Source organism: Vicia villosa, unplaced genomic scaffold, assembly GCF_029867415.1.
Source record: "Vicia villosa cultivar HV-30 ecotype Madison, WI unplaced genomic scaffold, Vvil1.0 ctg.004172F_1_1, whole genome shotgun sequence".
Classification (NCBI taxonomy): domain Eukaryota; kingdom Viridiplantae; phylum Streptophyta; class Magnoliopsida; order Fabales; family Fabaceae; genus Vicia; species Vicia villosa.
The window spans coordinates 106,578-110,977 of NW_026706384.1; the positions used below are offsets into that span (position 1 = coordinate 106,578).

Below are 4,400 nucleotides of genomic sequence, written 5' to 3' on the forward strand. Positions count from 1 at the left end.
AACAAATCGTTAACAAGTTCCAAACTCAGAGTGCGAGCTTCAAAAAAGGTAACATGGAATTTGAAATCTAATAATGTAAATTGTTTATGTTGTATGTTTCTGTTACGTTGATGACAGGAAAAATGAAATAACTGATTAGAGCCGCTAATAATGTGTATGATATTGATGATACTATTGATAATCCATTCATTGTCTGACACGATATGTCTAATGATAATTTGAGGAAATGAAATTAATTGAATAGAATTGCTTGTGTTGGTGTCGATGTTGTCTTGAGTCTTGAAAGCATACACACTTTCAATTTGAAGTGTCGGTGCTCTATAAGATGACAATAAAAGGTAATTGACCAATAAATTGAAAGAATTATATGTTTAAACATTGTGCAGAGTCTGCTGATGTGTATACCATAATTCAAGTCCCTATCTTTGGACTCTGGGGATTCAAGTGTACGTCTTATTCCATGTGTTGCTTCTTCTAATTTTTGAAAAAAATGGTTTCTCTTATTATTTTATTGATTTTATATCGAATTGAATTTTCGTAATGATTTGCGTGAGATACTTTGGATTTTTAATGATTTTCTTTTTTCTGTAGGTTATTACAGTTGCAGATCAACAGGTGGAAGGAAGAGATAATCAGAGAATCATGAGTCTGTGGAACTAGAAGCAAGTTCGGTTCAGATAGGTGACAATGTGGTTCTATAAAAGCTGCTTGTAAGTTGATATATTTGATCTGAAATGTGATTGATTTTAAAAATACTATAAGTTGAGGAATGCTTAGTTAGGTATATCACTCTGTTTATTTTCTACCAGTGGGGTCCGAGATATTTTGACCCTCAAGATAGTAGTTGGGGTGCATGCTATAATTGCTGTGAGGAAGGTCACGCTGTTGTAAACTATCCAGCAGCGAAGCAGATGAAACAGTGCTATGTGTGTGCTGGTTTATGACACACTTCAAGAGAGATGATGTATGTGTTTGTGGAGGAACATGTATGTGTATGTTTTCATACTTTTACTGTACTCAAATGATGATTGTACTTGCTTGATAGTATTCTTTGTTGTTGTTGTTGGTTTAGTACCTTACTATGATATCAATCCTAACACCCCTATATCCTCTCCATTTGCTGATAATGGATTGTAATGGGAAGCATAAGTTTTATATATTGACCACTCTATTATGATTCTTCATAAAGCCAGACAAGTGTTCAATAGTTTTCAAATTCATTTTTCTTGATTGTGATTGCAGGTACATTATAAATGTTGGGGCTTTTACAACAATGTGTTCATCATTGCTTGGTGGAACGTTGCCTCAGGTAAAACTAATTAGAATACTCTGCCCTCTTTTTGTATTCCTTATCTTATTTCTTTACCTCAAGCTTTCGATTCGAAGCTCAAATCACTCTATTCGATTCCTCAATTTTTTACTACTCGATTTAGGTAAATTTTTACTACTCGATTTACTTGCTGTTGTTGATTTTTTTGCTCTAGGTTTGTTAGATTTTGAGATCTAAAAGTTTTTATTTGGTGCTTTTGTTTACATATCTGAGTCGATTGGTTCTCAATTTTCTTGAGATGTCGAAGTCGAAGGCCACATCGTATTGGAAATCGGTCTCAGCCTTCTCATTCTTGTTGGAATTCCGACTCTGATGCTGACACGGATTACATGTTTGATTATATTTCTCCTTCGAATTTCAAATCAATAGTTCGATTTATATATTTACTTTTTAAATTTAACAGGTGTAGAAAAAACATGAGGATGTTTTCAAATGAAGATACTGGCAAAGCATGGGATCATAGTGTCACACTGAAAAGTTATCAAGTTTTACTTGGTAAAGTATGTAACCACATTGCTTACGCTATAAGTTGTAAATTAACTGTTTATCCAAACAAGACCTTATGCTATACGTAATTATGTGATAATGTTTGTTATTTTTAATTTCTAGTATCTGATTAATTATATTTGTTCATACTTCATAGGGTACTTGCAATCCCTTTTTGGTGTATACTCTCTTAGAATTGAAAATGTTGAAGTTAGAAGGCCACCCAGTGACGATGTTAAAATCCTCGGCGTTGCAAATCCTAACGATTTCAAGAACGTATTTTGCTCTGTATGATCAAATTGTGTGTTTGTGTGCGCGTTTCTTTCCTTATTTCTTCTTTCACTTTGAACTGTTTCCAGGCTGTTATTATGCGCCTATCAAACATAAGAAATAAGATAGTTTCAAGATAAGCGTCTACATTAGAAGATTCTTCGCATTTGATGGTAGAAACTATTCAAAATTTTCCTCTATTTTTGGGTATCTTTGGATTTCACGTTGTCTTCTGTCATTGTAGATGTCTCCATCCAAGTCTTTACGATTCTACTCGTTCTTGGGAGCTGCTGTTAATGCAGAAACTAGAGGAAGTTGGAAGCTCTGTCAAGGTTAAAATTAAACGCATCATATATTATAGTTATTTTGGATTAATCACATTGACTTTGGAATGAGGAGACACAAAAAATTTAGAGACATGTTGATTTGAGGTTTGTTTTTCTTTTCATTTATTAAGGATTTTATGTACATTGCAGCAAATACAGACTTTATTTGAGCAGCAACAATCTCAAACAAGGATAACAATCTATGAAACCTCTATAATTAGGAATGGCTCAATGAGTTGAACTTTAGTACATAGACATTAGTTCATGCATTAGACAGAGGAGCAATAAAAATTGTCTACGTCAGATTCCAATAACATAGACATTAGTACTGTTTGAGAAAAACAACAATGATGTCTGTCTCAAGTGTTAACCAAAATCATCACTTCCTGGAAGGAACCCGTGTGGTCTATATTCATTTTGAAATTTTGATGTGATAAATATTTAATAACAAACTATGAAAAATATGACTCAAATTTATTTGACATTTTAGGTACACTTCAAACTCATCTCACACTGTACTCACAGATTTTGGCAACATTCACATGATTTAGTATTAAGATATAACAAGTGCATACATAAAGTGTGCATAATTTTAATTAATTGTAAGTTTTTGTTTTAGTTAGAAAAAATGCACTCTTATATATATATATATATATATATATATATATATATATATATATATATATATATATATATATATATATATATATATATATTTATATATATATATATATATATATATATATATATATATATATATATATATATATATAATGTTGTTATGTGTTATATTATTGTTGTGATTGCGTGATGTGTGTGACTATGTTGCCGCTTGATAATGGTGAAAATATTAAAGCATGTCAAGTCATGCAGATGTTGTACCGAATGATGCATGGGCTGAACCGTGTCATACCCTGTTGTTAAAGAGAATGTGAATGACTTGTCGAACCCTGTTGTTGCTGCTAAAGTGCGGGTGAAATGCTGGAATCAAATCACCGCTGAACTCCTGAGTGAGGAGAATGGAGGTATCTTGATATCGGCTTCTAAAGTGACTTATGAGTTTTGTTTTTTAGGTTTATCTTTGAGTTATTGCATTGACCGATACTAGTAATATTCTTAGCAAAAGATTTAAGTTAACTTCATGCAGAATGAATTATTTGAGTCTTAAAGAAATTATTAAATAAAGTTACGGTATTGAAACTTGCTTATAATCTAGTGCTATTTTATTAATTTTTTGTTTGTTGTTTAGGTGGCATCAGGTTCATCGATCTACTTATAGTGGGAGCTTGTTCTTTTGATGTTTTTTGCTCCGAGCATGTCTGGAACAGGTCTTCTGCATCCTTCTTTTCGTAGGAGAGAAAGATCTTCATGTGAACGTCAGTCGTTTAATCAAGTATTTGGTTGTGTGGAGATCAGATAAGCATTGATTGTTTGAATATTCTTTGAAATGAAGATAAATAAGTATCTTAGAATTGATTAAATGGTCTATTATAAAATTGTTTTTTGGTTATTTATGAAATTGCTTTTAAGTATTGTTATAAATATTTTAGTAATTAAGTATAATTTATATGAAATTTTTAGTAATTTTTTAATAATTTATAGCTTCTCTGGTTTTGATTAGAAGACTAAAAATTGGAATGAGCCTAATTTAGCTTGAGATTTACTATATAAATTTTGTGGCGATGTTGCAGCTATTTAGTTTGAAAATATTAATATAAGACGGATAATTTGCTACAGTTTAGTTTTGATTTAGCTACGAAATGTAAAATATTAGTTTGAATTTTGCTAGGAAAATTTAGTCTAGATAATTAGCCACTCAATCTAAGCTACGGCACATATAGTAGTTAATCCACAACTAATCTCAGCCTAAATCAGTTTGATAGAGATTTACTTCAAATTAGCTACGGTTTTGGTCGTAGCTAATCACATTTTCTTGTAGTGGAACTTTCATCGAGGTATTCTCTAATTTCAACACAAAAAACGCAAAA

At 31.5% G+C, this 4,400-nt stretch overlaps 1 long non-coding RNA gene across 1 annotated transcript; it reads left to right on the forward strand.

Moving 5' to 3' along the window:
- The first annotated feature begins 1,971 nt into the window (after positions 1-1,971).
- On the forward strand, positions 1,972-3,433 carry LOC131641851 (uncharacterized). The gene is made up of 3 exons (XR_009295653.1): positions 1,972-2,092; positions 2,331-2,418; positions 3,286-3,433. It is a non-coding gene; the product is annotated as an uncharacterized LOC131641851 (long non-coding RNA).
- Positions 3,434-4,400: the final 967 nt, after the last annotated feature.